The sequence below is a fragment of the Molothrus ater genome, chromosome 27, assembly GCF_012460135.2.
Source record: "Molothrus ater isolate BHLD 08-10-18 breed brown headed cowbird chromosome 27, BPBGC_Mater_1.1, whole genome shotgun sequence".
In the NCBI taxonomy this organism is placed as follows: Eukaryota; Metazoa; Chordata; class Aves; order Passeriformes; family Icteridae; genus Molothrus; species Molothrus ater.
Window position 1 is genome coordinate 2,344,251 of NC_050504.2, and position 19,760 is coordinate 2,364,010.

The window sequence follows — 19,760 nt, forward strand, 5'->3', positions numbered from 1 at the left end:
CTGTCCCCATCTAAGTCCCTTTCCTTTTCATGGTGCCAGCAGTGGCTGGAAAGCTCCAAGTCCTGCCCTTACACCTTGCACAGGTACAGAACTGCACTGTGGATGGGGCTGCAGATTCCTCCTCCTCAGTTTGCTCTCCCCCAGCCAGCACTAAGCCAACCCATTGGAACCAGGACTCCATCACCCTATTTTAGAAATTTTTATGTTCACCATTAAAACACCCTTTCCCCAACAATCAACTTCCTCCCATGTCTACTGAGTTGTCATGTGTGGAGAAACACTGAACAACTGCTCTCAAAATATCACAGGCTTAACTAAGAGAAACCCAAAACTCTTTGAAAAGAACATGACACCTGTGTTCCCAGAGCCCTGAATGCTCTGAGGACGCTCTGAGGAGCTGCTGTGCTTTCAGAAGCCTGCCCACCATCAAGGAGCACACAAAAGCAGACACACTCTGCAGCGAGGCAGAGATGTTACCTCGCACAGTAAATGCTGGGAACAGAGAAGGAAGCCCAAGGAAAAGTACAGGAAGCCACTGAGACTGTCCACTCTCTGCTGTGGACACAAGAAAAGGCAAAAGGTGTCTGAGCCTCATTCCAGCCCTCCACATCACAGAGGTGTGACACATGCACTGCACTCTCTCTGCAGGGTGGTGCTTTTTCATTGTGCTACCAAGAGTGTTCCATTGCGCTGAGAGTCTCATGAAGGAAAAGGATTCTTGAGCTGGGGAAAATGATCTTCACCGTGGCTGTGCCAGCGTGTGTCCTGCTAATCCAGTCAGGTGGGTGTATTCGTGTCCTTCCTGCTGTCTCTCATGGTTTTTAGGAAGTTATTTGGAGGTGTCTACCAACAAGAGCATGAAGTCAGGGAGAAATATAAAAGGGAGATGGATGTAGATATCTGAACTTTCCATTTCTTTGGAAAGACAGCAAATATTGGGGCAGAGAAAGGGAGAGAAGGAAGCAAACTTCTCTGCAGACACACTTATGCCTGTGTTGCAGGTCTTGTTGGAGGTGATCCCACGAAGCAATTCTTCTCTGAGATGCTAGTCAGAGTTGGACAGCAAGTGGTTCTTCCTTGCCAGTCCAACACTAAGGAGAGTGACAGCAATCTCAACTTCTTCTGGTACCGCCAGTTCCCAGGAGATACTCCGAGATTTCTCCTGCAAGCACATAAAAGCACAGGGGATGGCAGGTACCGCAGTGGCCGATTCTCTATGGTGGTCTACAGAAATAACACAGCCCCCTTGGAAATAGCAGGAGTCTCTGTTCAGGACACTGCGATTTATTATTGCGCTCTGAGGCTCCACCTTGAGCTAAGGCAAATTTCCGTTCGTACAAAATCTGTCACCAACAGCACAGGAGGGGTGAGGCTCTCCATCCTCCAGCCTCAGCTGTGCTTTCATGCCTGAAATTATTCTCTCCTTCTTAGATCAGCCTTTCCAACTTCTCCCATCCCAAATCCTGCCTATTTTTCTTAAAGTCCTCATCAATGCAGAGGTATTCAAAGCAGGGACTCAGACAGGCAGGACCATGGGATTCTTTGCAGATGAGCTGAAACATGATTTTTCTTACTTCTTCATACAGAACATCCCTCAAGAAAACAATCAACATATCTGGACATAACATCCAATTGCAGTGTCAACGCTTACCTGAACTTCCAGGGAGCTGACACTGCAGAATCCAATGCTGCTGGGGCATCCTGTCCAAAGCCTTGACCAAGATGGGCAGAGACAGGGGATCCGTGTCTCTGCTTTGCTCCTAGCCAGCCCTAGCCCTTGACACGAGAACCCAATGGACCACGGACTCTCATCTTGCTCCTCTTTGCAGAGCAGCCAAAGAAGACAAAAGCAGCTTTTACCTTAATGCCTTCATCACTGGGCAGGGAAAGTTTCTCTGTGCTGCACATGGTTAAATGATGAGATCCTCCCACACCCCAGCCACCATGAAATCTGCTACTTTGAAAAATACCAATGAAGAGAAAAGCTACTAAAACTTTGAAATACCTAAGCAACCAACAGCACTGCAGGCAAGAGGTTCTGTATATTTAATAGAGTGCCTTGAGATCATCAGATAATGAAAACGGATTGAAGACAAGGATGAAGATGATTATCATGGTGAGAGTTTCCTCTGGATTGGGCTCACTGTTTGGTAGAATTGGAAACTCAAAGGCAAGTTGGTTTAGGCATCCCAGAGCCCAAGTAGAACTCAGCTTGGCCTATTCTACGGGGAAAACTCCTGGAGCCACTGTGGTCCTGCTGCTCACAAGAAGTTTTCCCACCAGGAAACCTCACCTACAGTACACGGGGCATCACTATACTGCTGGGACCTGGGGGACACCTTCATGTGTCCTGCCTAGAAAAACAGAAAAAGACACCAAGGGTGCCCTGGAAATTTGACTGGTTTCACTTCATCAACCCTCAGCTTTTAGGTTCACAAGTCAGGTAAATGCCAAAGGAGTAACAGGACTCTGACTCTGGCATAGCATAGAGTGAAGGTGGGTCAGGCAGAGACAACAAGGATACAGGCAGAAAAATGTGGGGAAAGTTGGGGTTTGTGAATCCACAGCAGTCCTGATTTGCAGACTTTAATGTTTCAGGGATTATTTCCCACCCTAGGAAGGATGACAAAGAGGCTTTGCTCCTGAGAACTTAAGCAGGTCTGTACAGTCCCAAAATCTCCCTACCACCATGTCCCACTGTTCCTCTCCTGTTTCCCCTGTGGGGGAAGTCACAACAGACACAGCCCGCTGTCACGAGTCGCCCACAGGACGGCAGCACAGCCCAGCAAGAAAAACCGGCAAGAACAGGTCGCACGACGCGGGAAGAAGAATGATTCAGGGCTTCTGGGGAGCTCTGCGGTGAGGAGGGAAGGGGTGTAGGACAAGGAGGTAGAAGTAGAGGGAGTCGTTTCCACACTTTGCTCACAAACAACCCCCACCGGGGCCCGGGGCGGGTGTGTCGGGGCGGGCAGAGGCGCCGGCGCTGCCCCGGCGAGGCGGGGCCGGGCGGGAGCGGCCCGAGCGCGGCTCCGCTCGGCTCCTGTGCGGCTGCCGCGGCGCCGGACGCGATGTTGGCCGGGCCGGGGCCGGGGCTGCTGGCCTTGGCCTTGGCCTTGGGGCCGGCAGGTGAGAGCCGGCCGGGGAGGGCAGCGAGCCCGGCCGGGGCAACCAGGCACAGCCACAGCGACAGGCAGCGACAGGAGCAGGAGCACGAACAGGGACGGGCACAAGGGCAGAGGCTGGGGAAAGGACAGGGGCAGAGGCAGGGCAGGGAACACGGGCAAAGGCCGGGGCAGACCCAGGGACAGGGGCTGTGGGCCGGGGCTGGCGGCTGTGGCTGTGCCGGGCCGGGGGCACCGGGACACCGGGACAGCGCCCTCGGTCCGCGGCCGCGCCCCGCCCGATCCCTGCGCTCTCCCTCCGCAGGGCTCTGCGCACAGCCGAGGCTGCAGGAGGCCGGCGGAGGGCAGCGAGCGCCCGGGGACTCCATCACCCTCTCCTGCCGTGGATCCGGATTCACCTTCGAGGATTATCATATTTACTGGTACCGTCAGGCTCCCGGAGGCCGCCCACAGTGGGTGTCCTATATCAGCTCCACCATCGGCAGTGTAAAGGACTACGGGGCAGCGATGAAGGGTCGGGCCAAGATTTCCCGGGACAATTCCCGATCCGAGGCTTATCTCTCTTTGCGGTCCTTGCAAGCTCAGGACTCTGCCCGGTATTTCTGTGCCGTCCCACGGGGACAGGAAATGCAGATGAGCTTTAACACAAACCTCCCGGGGCCCAGCAGAGGCTGCTTTAGATGCCGGGAAGGTGAGAGTTGCCAGGGCCTGGAGCCAATGGGGCTCAAGGCTGTTTGCAAGAAGTCAGGTGCCACCGCTGTGTACCTCAGGTATTCCTGGCCTTTACTAAACACCGCAGGGCTTCTGATTTAGAGTAGAACTGTGAGCAATTACAAATTGTCTTGCTCCCACTTTATCCCAGTTTGCTGCCAAACTCATCCTCTAGCCTAAATTCTTGAATTCTCTGCCTGTTCTCTCTAAAAAGAAAAGAGACAATAAGAAATCAGGTGTGGGATCATTTCTTAACAATGAATCACTGCTCTTCATCTCTCCTGCTTCTTGTTCCTTTCCTCCCTCAGGCTGCAGTCCAATGGGTCCAGCATGGGTCCTTCCCAAGAGCTGCCATCCTCCAGAATCAACCCTGTCCAGCCTCGGTTCTCCACAGGCTCCAGCTCCCCAGTCTCATGACCACACAGTTTGTGAACATCTCCGACCACGGAGACTCCAGGCGGTGCCTGAGCAGCCTGTGCCAGTGTTTGGGCACCTTCACACTGTGAAAAAGCATTTCTCTCTGATGTTCAGTGAGAACCTCTTGTCATTTTCTGTTTGTGCTCATTGATCATTGTCCTGCCAATGGGCATAAGCTGAAAACAGTCTGGGCATGTCCTCGTGTTCCTGTTCACGTATGACAACGCCAACCAGCTTCTGCATCTCCATGGTAAACAGGGCCGGCTCTGACAGCCTTTGTAACTTGGAGAGATGTTCCGTTTCAACAGATGAAAACCAAAAATAGCTAATTCCACAATACAGGAGAAATTAAGAATTTATGTCCCACTTCTCCATCAATAGGCAGATTTTTAGCCATTTCTAGGAAAAACAGTCTTTCTCCCACAGAATGATTTCTTGGGAAGACAAAGGACATCAATCTGACTGTCCCCTTTCTTCCTTTCAATGAGCTTTATTTCTGAGCACCACGTATAACAGAATGGAATACTCCTTTGCTCAGTTGGCTAAAGGCTGTGTCCCATCGCAGCTTATTGCCCAACCCCAGGCACTCACTGTTTCTCAGTGGGAGAAACAAAAACGGCTTCTGAGTAAGAGGTTTCAGAGGCTCGTGTCTACACCGCTCTTTCAAAGAGAAAATAAAGCCTCACGCGGCGCTGTCCCCCGTCCCTTGGTGCACCGCTGCCTGTCCCGCCCGGCGGGGCCGCGGTCCCGGGGCCCGGGGCGGGTGTGTCGGGGCGGGCAGAGGCGCCGGCGCTGCCCCGGCGAGGCGGGGCCGGGCGGGAGCGGCCCGAGCGCGGCTCCGCTCGGCTCCTGTGCGGCTGCCGCGGCGCCGGACGCGATGTTGGCCGGGCCGGGGCCGGGGCTGCTGGCCTTGGCCTTGGCCTTGGGGCCGGCAGGTGAGAGCCGGCCGGGGAGGGCAGCGAGCCCGGCCGGGGCAACCAGGCACAGCCACAGCGACAGGCAGCGACAGGAGCAGGAGCACGAACAGGGACGGGCACAAGGGCAGAGGCTGGGGAAAGGACAGGAGCAGAGGCAGGGCAGGGAACACGGGCAAAGGCCGGGGCAGACCCAGGGACAGGGGCTGTGGGCCGGGGCTGGCGGCTGTGCCGGGCCGGGGGCACCGGGACACCGGGACACCGGGACAGCGCCCTCGGTCCGCGGCCGCGCCCCGCCCGATCCCTGCGCTCTCCCTCCGCAGGGCTCTGCGCACAGCCGAGGCTGCAGGAGGCCGGCGGAGGGCAGCGAGCGCCCGGGGACTCCATCACCCTCTCCTGCCGTGGATCCGGATTCATCTTTAGTAAATATGGAATTTATTGGTACCGTCAGTTCCCCGGAAGCATCCCAGAGTGGGTGTCTCTCATCAGCTACTCTGGCAATGTAAAAAGGTACGGAGCAGCAGTGCGGGGTCGGGCCACAGTCTCACGGGACAATTCCCAGTCTCAGTCGTCTCTGGTTTTGGGAGCTCTGCAGCCCAGCGACTCTGCCCGCTACTTCTGTGCCATTCACACCGAGACAGGAAACCCAGCTGAGCTGTAACACAAACCTCCCGGGGCCTGGCATGGGGTGTGTTAGATGGAGGGAAGGTCAGAGTCACCAGGAGCCTGGAGTTGATGGGTCACAGGTGGGTTCCCAAGGAGTCAGATCAGAGGCAGGTGTTCCTGGCTTTAACTGCACACTGCCAGGATTCCAGTTTATTGCCAAATTGAAACAGAGTGGAATTGTGAGTGACAACAACATCAAAAAGCATTATAACACCTTGGCCCTGCTGAAGCCTCACTTCATCCCAAGTTTGTCTTCAATCCTGCATTCCTGATTTCTCTCCCTCTTCTGTCCAAAAAGCAGAGGCCCAGTGGGAAAGGGGTCAATTCCTACACTTGTCATATGGCTCCTTCAAAATCAACCTGCTCTAGCCTGGCTTCTCCACAGGCTCCACTTCCTTCAGGCCATAAGCAAACAGTTTGTGAGTTTCTCCAAGCATGGAGACTCCACAGGGGGCCTGGATAACCTGCTCTGGTGCTTGGTTATGCTCACACTGTGGTGCCATATGCCATAACTCCAAAAAGCCCCTTTCCTCCTTCTTTCTCTGAGTCTTATTTCTGAAAATGATGTATTAGTGTATGGGATAATCCTTTGCTAATTTGGCATCACCTGTCCTGGCTGTTTCTCCTCTCAGCATTTTGTCCATGGCAAACCAACTCACTGTTGGGGCAGTATGCGAATCAGAGAAGACCTTGATGTTCTGTCAGCACTATTGAGCAACAGATAAAACATCCCCCTGCCTGTGCCATCAGCAGTACTGTAAAAAAAAAAAATTATCTTTATCCCACTGAAAATTAGTACAGCTTTTTGAGCCGACTCAGGTTCCATTTCTCCAGCCTGCTGAGGTCCCTCTGGGTGGCAGCACAGCCGTGCTGTGTAGCAGCCCCTCGTACTACTCGTTTCATTAAATTTGCTAGGGTTCATCTGTATTTCCATCTTCCTAAAGATGGCTAAAAATGCTAAAAGAGACCCAACACTGACCCTGGGGTGCTTTGCTAGACACTGACTTCCAACTAGACCTTATGCCACTGGTCACAAATCTTAGGGATCTTCTGTCTGTCCACTGCTGTCCAGATCACCATCTACTCACGCCATTGAGATTTTATCAGCTTCTCTTAGGAGAACCTAAATTGGAAGGCCAGTGTTGAAAGCCTTCCTGAAACCAAGGTAAACAATGCACACTGCTCTCTCCTCGTCTACACTGCTCTCTCCTCCTCTACAAAGCCAATCATTTCAGCATAGAAGTTCATTATCAACTCTGTCAAGTGTGAGTTCTCCTTGGTGAGTCCTGCAAACATTCTTGTGTTTCATGTGCCTGGAAATTATTTCCAGGATTAGGTGCTCCATCATCATCTCAGGGCTTGAGGGAAGCTTCCTGGGTCCTCTTTCTTGTCCTTCTTTGAGGTAGTGACATTTGCTTTCCGCCAGCAGTCCTCGGGTACCTTCCCAAAACACCGTGATCATTCAAAGGTTATTGAGAGCCTGCTTTCTCCAGGCTATTCCCCTTACTTTAATTCGTGAAGACCCTCCCTGATGCAGGACGTTTGCCCCAGGGGGCGCCGTATCTCCCTATAATTGCATCAATCTCTCAGAATAGAGAACTGTTTCATTAACATCCCGGAAAAGATGATAAGAAGTTAGGAAATACTACATGTGGGGTGATGCTGGCAACGCCACAATGTCACAGCCTCAGAGGGGACTCTACTCAGGACACAAAAGATGCACAGATGCCCACCCTGATGATGTTCCATTCTGCTGCAGTATTTGGGCAGGGTTTTCTTAGAAGTACGGAGGGGTCAACACCTTTGAAAGGGCTCCCAAGAGCAAGAAACCAGGAGAGCGATGGAGGCGCGCTGATAGCCACGGGACACCAGCCTTCATCTCCCGAGGCGCCTCTGCTCCTCTGCCTCCGCAGCTGCCAGCGTCCCTCGCCGAGCCCCCCTTCTCCTGAGTCCGCCCATTGCCCTGCGGTCCCGGGGCCCGGGGCGGGTGTGTCGGGGCGGGCAGAGGCGCCGGCGCTGCCCCGGCGAGGCGGGGCCGGGCGGGAGCGGCCCGAGCGCGGCTCCGCTCGGCTCCTGTGCGGCTGCCGCGGCGCCGGACGCGATGTTGGCCGGGCCGGGGCCGGGGCTGCTGGCCTTGGCCTTGGCCTTGGGGCCGGCAGGTGAGAGCCGGCCGGGGAGGGCAGCGAGCCCGGCCGGGGCAACCAGGCACAGCCACAGCGACAGGCAGCGACAGGAGCAGGAGCACGAACAGGGACGGGCACAAGGCCAGAGGCTGGGGAAAGGACAGGAGCAGAGGCAGGGCAGGGAACACGGGCAAAGGCCGGGGCAGACCCAGGGACAGGGGCTGTGGGCCGGGGCTGGCGGCTGTGCCGGGCCGGGGGCACCGGGACACCGGGACAGCGCCCTCGGTCCGCGGCCGCGCCCCGCCCGATCCCTGCGCTCTCCCTCCGCAGGGCTCTGCGCACAGCCGAGGCTGCAGGAGGCCGGCGGAGGGCAGCGAGCGCCCGGCGACTCCATCACCCTCTCCTGCCGTGGATCCGGATTCACCTTTAGGGATTATGGAATTTTTTGGTACCATCAGGCACCCGGAGGCCGGCTGGAGTGGGTGTCTGTTATTAGTTATGATCCCACCCTTTTTTATTTTGACCAGTCAGTGCAGGGGAGGGCCAAGATGTCCCGGGACAATTCCCGGGCCGAGGTTTATCTCTCCCTGCTGACCCTGCAGCCCCGCGACTCTGCCCGCTACTTCTGCGCTGTTCACACGGGCACAGGAAACCCAGCCTGGCTTTAACACAAACCAGCTCGGGTCTGGATCAGCACCCATGAAATTTGGAGATGGTGAATTCCAAAGTGCTTCAGGGCTGTTCCTAAGAAATCAGGTGCCATCCCCACGCAGCACCAGTGATCCTGGCCTTTCATCAAGAGCTTCTTTCCCAGCACTGAGGCTTTCCTTCCCCTGAGTCCCAATTGCAATGTTCTACTCTGTAGAGGAGGTTCAAGGTTTTTCTGTCATGCAGTCAGCCTGGTGACTGCCTGGCTCCAGTCTCACTCAGCCTTCCTTGGTCCCCTTCTTTAGTGGAACATGCAAAGCACCTGCAGAGTCCTGGGCTGCCTTTGCTGCTGGGCAGGGGTCCGCGAGGGCTTTGAGAGGAAGAGGCAGCTGGAGAAGTGTCACCACTGGGGAGCCTGTAGGGTGCAGGGCCAGAGTGCTGGGAGCAGGGTGAGGAGCACTTTGGCTTAGGGGTGGCCTGGCCAAGCCGAGCTGAGATCCTGGGGTGTCCCATATGGGAGGAGACGCCCAGCAGAGCCAGGGCCAGCAGAGCCAGGGGAAGGACAAGCTGACAGCCTCCCTGGTCACCTCCAAAGTCGCAGCCTGCGAGACTCCCTGAGAGAAAGGCCAGGGCTGGCCCCTCAGAACCACGTCACTCTTAGCCCACCACAGCATTTCCTGCCTAACAAATGGTCTGTTACTGCACCACAAAGAGTGAGAGACAGGCAGGAGGGCAGCAAGAGCTTCAAGTTGTGCTGCTGGTGCCCCACCTCTCCCCCTCAGTGTTGTCATAGGCAGAGGGAGGGACCAGAGGCCCAGGCAGGGCAGGTGTGGGCAGAGCTGTTGTGCAGGCCCAGAGAAGCTGCAGAGAGGCCACCGAGAGTGGGCCTGGCCATGTGGAGTGCCCTGTGCCTGGGCTTCTTGCCCATTGTAGGTAAGTGAAGGCAAGGGCTGCTGGCCCCAGGAGCTGAGCGTGGCCCTGGGCTCTGCAGGGCTCTGGGCAGCTGTGCTGAGCGCTTGCAGCCACAGCTGTGCCCCGGCTCCAGCTGCCCAGCCATGCCTGTGGAGCACGGCCAGAGCAGCCCTGCTCCTCTTGTGCCTCTGAGCTCGGCACCTCCATGCCAGCTGCCTCCCCTGCAGCCTGGGCACACGCAGGGCACCTCCCTGCTGCACTCACATCTCGGGGCCCAGCGCTTTGCCCTGGCACTGGACACTGCTCCTGGGCCACTGCCGCCCCTCTGGCACAGACCAGCTGGGCCATGGCAGCACAGGGCACAGGCCCCACTGCCTGGGACAGCCCTTGGTCTTTGCTCTGCTCACCCACAGCAGCTTCAAGACAGGACACTGGGTTCCTCACCATCCTGTCTTGGCAAGGAAAAAGGAATTTATTGCCCCATTGTGGAAATCCTTCCTGCTTTTTTTGGGAAAATCAGGAAAAGCTTCCTGTGTGACTGGGAAAAGGATGGAGGGAAATGACGTGTCTCCTTCCTTGTGAGCCTTGCTAGCTGCCACCAGCTCTGCCCATCTGTGTCAGCTGGCTTCCAAGAGAAGGATTTTGTCCTAGCACTGGTCCTGTACCACCAGCATTGCCCTGACCTTTGCTGCATCTTGGAGTGACTGTGGCTTGTTCTTGCTCTCAGCAGCAGTCACTGGCCAGGTGACCTTGGAGCAGAACCCCAGGGAAGCGACCGTGGGAGAGGGAGATGAAGTCACCTTCCACTGCAGCTTGAAGAGAGGGTCTATGAGCGGCTACCTCATGTACTGGTACCGTCAGGGCCCAGGGGGCTCTCTCAAATTTATCTACAGGGAGGGTGATATCTATGGAGAAGGCTTCCAAGAACACTTTGTGGGATCAGTGGAGAGCTTCAGTATCACACTGCAGCTCCTGGCAGCAACCCCAGGCGATGCAGCAACGTATTACTGTGGAGCACAGACCACCCTGGAGCAGCTCTGCAGCAGAGTGAACCAAAAACCAGCAGATGGGGATGACAGATCTCTCAGCATTTCTTTCTGGCAGCTGCTGCCCAGGGCCCTTGTCAGGCAATGGCAGGTGCAGGAAACGTCCCTCTGCCCTGGTGGCACTAGAAGGCACTGGAGGGAGGGCTGCCAGAAGGGCTGGTACCATTGATGGTGCAGGAGGATCTGTCCTGGGAACTGCAGAGGCTGCAGTTTGGGGAAGTGCAGGTTTAGTGCACATTGCCTGGGCTCCTGTCCAGCACAGCCTCATTTCTCCTCTGTGCCTTGCCTTGGCTCCCAGCCCTTTAGGGACAGTCTGTATGGCTTTGGGAAGTGGGGATTTGGCTTAGCCACATTGACAGCCTTCAACAGGCAGACAAAGGGTCTTGCTGGGTGAGGAGAGAGTGGATGTTGTGCATTCTTCATTCAGTTGAGCTCCCAGCACTGACTTCCCTGCAAACCCAGACAAATCCTTTCATTATGGCCATGGTTCAGTGACATGGATTGTGCAAGGGTACATATTCCTCCTCCCAGCCTCTCCTCCTGGGCTGTGGGAAATGAAATTTCTGAAGGCTGATCTGGCTGCTGAAGCCTGAGGTGAAGAAAGCATTCAGGACCTCAGCCCTGTCCCATATCCTGTGTCACCTGGTCCCCATCCCATTCAGCACTGGGCCCACGTTTTCCCAGCCTCGTTTGTCCGTGCAGCCTCCTGGCATGTTGTCCTGACTCCTTTCTCCCTGGGGAGGAATCCTCTTCAGCTCAGCACTGCTGGGACTGGGGACCAATGTGTGCCCTGCTGGGCTCCCAAGCCTGGGAAGGACATGGACAGAGGGGAACAAATGCAATGGAGGGCCATGAACACAAGGAAGGGAACAGCTGACATATAAGGAGAGCCTGGGCGAATTTCAGGGCGCGTTGGCCACGGGTCCCTTTGGCAGAAGGCGCTGTCCAAGCGCGCAGCGCTGCTTTGCGTGCGCGGCCGGGCGCGGCCGGCGCTGCCTGTCCCGCCCGGCGGGGCCGCGGTCCCGGGGCCCGGGGCGGGTGAGTCGGGGCGGGCAGAGGCGCCGGCGCTGCCCCGGCGAGGCGGGGCCGGGCGGGAGCGGCCCGAGCGCGGCTCCGCTCGGCTCCTGTGCGGCTGCCGCGGCGCCGGACGCGATGTTGGCCGGGCCGGGGCCGGGGCTGCTGGCCGTGGCCTTGGCCTTGTGGCCGGCAGGTGAGAGCCGGCCGGGGAGGGCAGCGAGCCCGGCCGGGGCAACCAGGCACAGCCACAGCGACAGGCAGCGACAGGGACTGGGGCAAAGATGAGCAGGGACACGGCAGATGCAGATGGGGGCAGGAGGTTTTGTCACCGTGCGGGTTTTGTCACCTTGGTGCGGCCGGGGACACCGGGACAGCGCCCTCGGTCCGCGGCCGCGCCCCGCCCGATCCCTGCGCTCTCCCTCCGCAGGGCTCTGCGCACAGCCGAGGCTGCAGGAGGCCGGCGGAGGGCAGCGAGCGCCCGGCGACTCCGTGAGCCTTTCCTGCCACGGCTCCGGATTCACCTTCGAGAATCATTATGTTCGTTGGTATCGTCAGGCACCCAGAGGCAGATTCGAATGGGTGTCCTGGATAAGCCATTACTCATCACAGACGCAGTTTGGGTCAGCAGTGGAAGGTCGAGCCACAGCCTCCAGGGACAATTCCCAGTCTGTGGCATCTCTCAGCCTGCATCTCCTCCGTGCTGGGGACACCGCCTGCTACTTCTGTGCTGTTCGCACAGAGACACAGATCCAGCTGAGGCTGAACACAAACCACCTGTCAGCATCCCAGCTCTCTGCCTCGGAGCTCAAAGGGGTCTGTGTTGCCCAGATGTTCAGGGTTGCTGTAGACACAGCACAGAGTTTTCCAATGTTTGATTCTAACAGGGAAATCCTACCTTTTGCTCTCCCCAAAGGATCTCTAACCTTTATGTTTATCTTCTTGGCATGTGTCATGCCAACTCACTTCTCATTCCCCCTAAGAGGTTCAGCTTTGAAGCAATATTCCTGTTTCCCTTGGTTTCCAGTATTACAGGTATCCAGTCCAAATGGATGGGTGTGTGAATAGTCCTGCTGTGATTTTGGGCACAGCTCATCTCCACTCAGTCCAGCCCACAGGTTTTGCTGCCTGAGGGATGAGCAGAGGAAATGGGGAATTCTAGAGGGTCATTTGGGAGCTCAGTGGGAGAATGTGGAAGGCTGTGTGCGCGTCTCCAAGATAGGAGGTTCTACAGGGAGACAGAGTTGTTGAGCAGATGGGTTTGCAGCTGCTGGATCCTGGATATCACAAGCAGAACCATGGGGACATGGTGGAATAGACTGATTGCTTAAGCTGTTGCTTTTTGTTTACCCTTGTCTCCTGGGGCTGCAGGTGGCCTTTCTCAAGTGAAGACAGCGGCCTCAGGCCCTACAGTAGGGAAGATCTCAGAGTCTGTCTGGTTCACCTGCCACATCTCTGGTGTAGCCATCGCTGACAGCAACTACGCGTGGGACTGGATCCGGCAGACTCCTGGCAAAGAGCTGCAGCACCTGGTGATGCAGTATCCTTTCACAGGACTCCAGCACATCGCTGCATCCTTCCAGAAACGAGTCAACAGCTCTGCAGACCCCTCCAGGAACCAGCTGAGGCTGCAACTGCTCTCGCCAGCAGCTGCAGACACAGCCACCTATTTCTGCAGCATGAGAGAACTTGAAAAGGGCACAGTGCTTGAAACGCAGGCAGTGCCAGGGCAGAATTGGAAGAAGGGGATTTAATCTTGCCAGATCTTTTGTGGTTGCTGCAAGGCAAGGCTCTTCCCAGACTTCTCAAGACTAGTCTGGGCTGTCTTTTGCAGAAACAGATGCAGAGGTGCTACAGCAATAACAACAGCAGTCTCCCACAAGCAAACCCCAAACCATTAATGTGGTGGTAATTCCTTCCTTCCTTGTCAACATCTCCCACAGGCAGAAAGAACCAGGGAAAGAGGGTGTTTTGGTTTGGTTTTTTTTTTTTTTTTTTTTTTTTAATAATGTGATGGTTTTGGTTTGAGTATGGCTAATTTTCTTCATAGCAGGAATGGGACAATGTTTTGAATCTGTGCTGGAAAGCATGTTGGTAATTTAGGGATGTTTGAGTTATTGCTGAGGAGTGCTTACATGGAGCCAAGGCCTCTTCTGCTCCTCATTCCACCCACCAGTGTATAGGTACACAAAATATGGGAGGGAGCACAGCTGGTTCAGCTCTGGCTGTCACGGATTTATGATACAGAAGATGAATATCATGAAGGATTTGATCAATGTACAACATCTCCTGCACTCTTTGATCCTCACTCCCAAGGTTTCAGTGCCCCGACACAAAAAAGAATAATCCATTTGTCTACTTTCTCCTCTTACCTAAAACACCATGAAGACTTTCTAAGATACTAAATGACCCCAGGAACCAATTCTAAGAGACCAGAGGGCACATTCCTCCTGCTTCTGAGCACTGAAACAAAGGGGAAGAAAGGGACAGCTTTCAGCAAGTCAGGAGAATTTTCAGAAATGCTTTGATATAACATGAAAAGTACTGATTCTTTTCCTGCTTCCTATCCAGCTTAATGCTCTCAGACTTATCAGAGGTGTCATGTAATCCCCAAGTTCTCATTTACAACTCAACCTCTCTGATACTATCTTATATCCTTTCTTGAAAGCCCTATGGTGTTTTTTCATGTGGTACGTTGGGTCTTAAACCACTGAAGAGGTCATGTGACTGCCTGTATAATCCTAAATTCTGTGTAGTTGAACAGAGACAGTTTTTATAAGGAAATAGATCACTGTGTACAGGGGCCGGAGTACCACAATGATATAAACAGCATAGGGACCTGTACAAAAACAGAAAGACGGGGAAAAGTGAGATATTTTGGGAAAGAAAGGAGATGGGTGACTGTAATCACTAAAGAGACAAATAGAATATTCTTTCTATAATGCCTTTTACCCTGGAAAGATAGAAGAGTTCAAGGGGATTCTAAAAGATGGCAGAAAGGGAGAAGTTGAAAATTCTACACTCAATCAAGCTATTTGAAATAATTGAAAATCATTGAACAATTCGATTAGCCTTTTTTCCCTTTCCAGATTTGGAAGTAAATGTACCTCTGGATCCTCTCATGGACTTGCACCCATGGATAATTAGAAAAAATATTTGGCTTTCTATCTCTTGATTTACAACACTTATGAACACCACGAGGAAAGAGTGAGTTATTGGAATAAGTCTTAGCAGTGTGAAGACAGATAAGCTTATATTTGGACCAGGGACAACTCTCACAGTTGAACCAAGTAAGTGACATTTCTTTCTTCCTAAAACTTCATTGAAAATTGAGGTGCAGGTGGACAAAATAGTTTAAACGTTTGGGTTGACAGAAAGGATTTTCAGCTGCAATAATCCCTTGAATGCACTCACTCTCCAGCCAGGCTTTCAAGCCAAACCCGCAGCTTGGATCTGCTCAGGAAGGTTTCCAGGAACAACTGGGCTGACTCTGCACAGTACCATTATTCCATGATCCCCAAACACCAGCAGGGCACTGCTTAGCCTGTGATAACTTATTCCCACTTTGGGCAGCACTCTGGCCCAAATTTACTGTCCAGTGTCCAATTCTCCAGCGGGCTTGCACTGACTGACTTGGGGCAGGAATGCAGAGCTCAGTGAAGAGCTCCCAGTATGAGGAGTTTTAGACACATCTGTAACTCCTGGTTGGAGAAGTTCTCGTTTGACACTGGCACCACACTGACAGTGTCCACTGCCCTGGGGACAGAGCAGGAAGGAGGTGAAATAGCCTTGGGCTTAAATTCTCACAAGTGCCTCATTTCCAAGAGCTCCTGGAATGAAAGACAATTGGCTCCCAGGTTGTGTGGGTTCTGCAAAGAGCAATGTGGGGAGTAGGGATTATTAGCAGCTTTACTTATTTCCATCTTCGTTTGGAATTCCATTTTGTGCAAAAAAGGTGCATGTCACCCCAAGCAAAGTCACCATTCTGAAGAAAGACCTATCTTTTCATCCTGTTTGATTATTTTCTTTTTCTAGCTAATGACAGGATATTTTCAGAGCTGCACAGAGATTCTGGTATTAACTTTGATGGTAAAAGATGCTGGGCCTTAAGTATCAGACTCCCTTTTGAGGCTGCTGAAATACTCAAGAAGTTGAAGCCAAAGTTTCCAGGATGTGAGCAATCTCCTCCTTTGGGTTTTGAATTCCTTTGGGAGACACTAATATGCATTTTAAGGTGTTTACAGCACGGATATTTTCCAATCTTTTGCCAACTCCCCAAATCAAAATGACATAAAATAACAACCATTAGTGCCACTGTGGGATATCCAGGCATATTCTGTTGAGGGCAGAGTTAAGGACAGAGAAGGTTTTCCTTTAGGTACTGTTTGGTTTATTCCAGATTAAACATTCTAAAAAAATGCTAAGGCCCATTACCTTCTGGAATGGAGGGCTCCGCCTTTGACTTTGTAAGATGAAAGTAAAGGAGAAGTACAACTTTTTGTTCAAATAAATTTTTAGAACATAAAACACTAATCCCTTCCAGAAGCAAGCAGTGGTCGGAATTCATGGCTGTACTGTCAGGGAATGCAAACGAGTGGGACTCAGGTGAGCCTTCTGGGGTCAGATAAAACAAATCTTCTGCTCTCTGAACTACAATTGCACTGTGTACATTATTGCTTGCTGAAGATCCTGCCCAGGGAGCTACTGCAGAGAAGCAGCCTGTTTGTGTTCTGGCTCTTTGGAAAGCCTGGAGAGGAGACCACGTGAAAAGCCTTTCAAGGTCTTCTCAGAGAACACAGAATGCACAGGACTGACAGGCTCTGGCCAATCATGGTGCAACTGGGAAGGAAATGTGTAGAGGAAGAATAGCAAAGCGAGCCCTTTTTGATTTACGCATTTTAACTGTGAGTTACTGCTGCTCTTGTCTTTGGGAATGGAACTCAACTGACCGTGGAGCCAAGTAGGTATCCTTTATACATTACCATTTTCTGAGTTGATACTCTTTCAGTTTCCCCCTTTGCAAGTATTTTATTCCCCCTAAAATTTATGCAGACATTCATTCATGTTTTTCAGTCACTAATTTTACTTTCTATGTGTAATCTTTTGCATGCAGCTAGACAATTCATATGTAAAAATATTCTTATTCCACTTTCCGATGTTGCCAAAGAACTTGAACTCCAAGTTCTGTCTGCTATCATTCTGAATTTCCTTGGGACCTACATCTATCCACTTATTCAGATTTCTTAATAAGATTGCAATAATCAGTGTTGGGTTTAAAGTCACACTTGGACTGTCTAAAGGGAAATAAAGTGTCTGTGGAAGTTGGCATACAAGTTCCTAAGACTATCTTTTGTGTCAGAGTTAAAAATACAACACTGATAGCAGAGAAGGGTACAAAAGCTTGAAATAAAATCTTATGCAACATTTCTGTACTAGTTTAATCTTAATAAATTGTTCAGAGACTGGATTCAACTGAACTGGTTAAGCCAAGGTAATGTGTTGGATTTCTGTTGGGCGTCTAGTGGGGAGCGTAAAATAAAAACAGGATTTATTTATGTCTGTCATGAATGTGCAAGGCAATCCAGGTAGAATTGTTATGTTTTGGAATTAAATGGCTGAGAAAGCAGAATAAGTGGAGTCTTGGAGTGACATTCATCAAAGCTCCCCTCTTGTTTGTAGGTCTATTATAAAATCAAGGGATCACTTACAAGCACAAGCTTTGGCAAAAGGTAGTTGTGATCCTGTGGGATTAAATCTCCTATTAAATATGTCCCCCATACCCATTTCTGTCTTTAAATTTGATCTTTTGGAAGAAGCAGCAAGAAATAAAGACCACAAAAAGTGATTGCTAATGCTACAAATTAGTCACAGATAAAGCATATGTGAATTTTGGGTCACTCAGCAGCCAAGCAAGCCTGCAGTAAAATCAATCCTGTCCAAACCTTGCTTTTCTTTTCAGGCATTTCAAAAACTTCTGATCCCGAAGTCATTGTGATGAAATCAAAGAAACTGGAAGGAGGGGGCAGCTCTGGGAAAGCAGCTTGTTTGGCAAGGAACTCCCCTACAAAGAACATCAGCTTGGAGATGCCCTCTCAGGAGGTGGTCTATGAACAGAGCCCATCCATTCTGACGTCACAGGGGTTGTACAATGCAATTAAAGTGGTCAGGGTGACAAAAGACACAGAGGTGACCTGCACGGCCAAATTCGGCAACCGCACGATAACAGCAAAGCCAGGTACAGTTTGGTGGCACAGCTGTCACTTATTTCTGGAGACAGTGGCCTGTGGGGCTTGGTGTTCTCCTTCTGGACAGCACTGCCCTGGGCAGCCAGCAGAAATAAGAAAGACATTTGGGATTTCAGCAGGGAAAAATGAAAGATGTTTCAAAGCATCTAAAAGAAATGGTTTCAACTGTTTAATTACTTTGAGATACTTTTCTGGGGAGAAGAGGAAAGACACAATCTATTGCTTCAAAATGTGAATTTCCTTATGATGGAATACTCTAGCCTATAGAAGGAAACTTGCTGCAGCACAAGCTGAAACAGCCTCTCTAAAACCAAAAGAAGTTAAACGTGGAGTGTGTTGTGAGGCTTTTTTAATTAAGTAAACTGTCATATTTGGTGGGACTGTTTTTTTAGTCCTGAAGGTCATTCAAAGAGTAAAACGACACAATGCAGGAATTCTTCTGTTTCTTGCAACTGCATGGAGAAATTGTCTGCTCAAATTAATGTTGGAATTATTCCTGACCAGCTGAGGCCCACTCTGATCGTGCCTCCAATTTTTTATGAGAAATTTCATCTAAACATTCTTTTTATCCTCTATAAAAGGTGGATATAGTTTCAAATGCCTTTTCTTTATCATACTACAGAAGAGGAGGCTGAAGAACCAGGAATAGAAGCCACTGACAGGGTTTGCAACCGCACAAATGCCTCAGCACAAGGTGAGTTACCCAAACACGAATGTGAGGTTACATTGCTCTCTGCAGGATAAAGGCATGGAAATGTATTTTCTCCAGGGCAGAGGATTCAGAACACAACACATTCAGCAGATTGTGTTCCAAGGTTGCTGTCCCAAGGTTGCTCCCCTCTGGTTGCCATGTTCTCTCTCGGCTGTTCTTTTGCTGCTCTTCCTTTCCCTGAAACTCTCACCTGTGGATTTTCCACTTTCTGCCAAGATCACAGCACCAAAACCTAGACCATGATGTCTCCCCTCTTTTCTGGTCACTGAGCAGATGCTGGAGGGCAGAGAGGGAACATGCTGTCCATGGCTGTGTTGGGGTTGAGAGTCCTGCTGGCAAAGAGCATCGCCTTCAATACCCTCATGAGTATCAAACTGTTTCTTTTCTGAGGTAAGGGAGCTCACAGTTATCAAACACTGGTTCATAGGCCCAATTTCATTAAATGTACTTTAAACCTCCCTTTGCTCTTCCAGACATGGGCAATGAACCCAAAGAAGAGCAGCAAAGAGTGGGAACCAGCAGCACAAGGGGTTGAACAAGCAGGGCCAGAGCTGCTGGCAGAGACCAGCCAGGACACAAGGCAGCACCTTCCCCTGAAGACATGCAACACTCTTCACTCCTGCCTGGCCAGCTGATTTACACTGAAGAGTTTTAAGTGCTTTTGCTCTTTCCTCTCCTCTGACAACTGAGCACAGTGGATTTATCCTCATCCTCCTGCTAAGGAGATCCCTCCCACTCTTCTGGCATTTGCACACCAGTGTCCAACCTGCTTCAGTAGCTTTGAAAACTCCAGTGCTCACTGCTGAGAGATGCCTTTGAGAAGCACCTTTCCCAGGCACGTTGTGTTACTGCCTGAGGAACTGGAGTAGCACTGCTGGGGGAATTCCAGCCCACGAGCTGCCTTTTGTTGCTTAGGGTTTAGATTGATTTAATAATAAAAATGTGTATTGCAGATAAGAAGAGCTCTGTAGAATCTGAAGTAATTTTATTGAACTAGATAATGTTAATTTCTTCATTAAGCCTGTATTTCTTCTGCCAAACGTATTACACATCCATTTTAGGTTCCTGCAGTAGTGACAAAAATAAAGATGTACTAGCACAAAATGCTGTGGGTTTTCTGTGTTTTTTACTTCTGAAGATGGGATGGAGATTGCTGAAATCCAAATGTCCTAAAGCCCACTGGGATCAGAAACACAGCTTTGATACTGCAGATTTCCTGTTGGCTGAATT

General features: G+C 51.7%; 1 protein-coding gene across 1 annotated transcript in view; it reads left to right on the top strand.

Moving 5' to 3' along the window:
- LOC118696794 (M1-specific T cell receptor alpha chain-like) overlaps nt 1-19,760 on the top strand; it is a 200,181-nt gene that overhangs the window by 66,234 nt on the left and 114,187 nt on the right. The gene's annotated exons all lie outside the window — the stretch shown is intronic.